The sequence below is a fragment of the Gasterosteus aculeatus genome, chromosome 14 (assembly GCF_964276395.1).
Source record: "Gasterosteus aculeatus chromosome 14, fGasAcu3.hap1.1, whole genome shotgun sequence".
In the NCBI taxonomy this organism is placed as follows: domain Eukaryota; kingdom Metazoa; phylum Chordata; class Actinopteri; order Perciformes; family Gasterosteidae; genus Gasterosteus; species Gasterosteus aculeatus.
In genome coordinates, this window is record NC_135702.1 from 16,429,249 (window position 1) to 16,429,456 (window position 208).

Here is a 208-nt window from a genome sequence, read left to right on the forward strand (position 1 = left end):
GCAGCTCGTTAGATCCCCTTCAGGAGACACGCGCACGGGCTTATATTAGAGACGCTGCCAGTTTATACAGAAATAAATAAGGATTCTCTTTTATTCTAATGTGCTGCAGCGACCGCAGAGCAGGATTTCCGAACAGAACTAAAACCCAAACTAAAAAGTCCAAAAAGCGGACACCGGTTGTCCTCGGTGTCGTGCACGGGGCATGTTT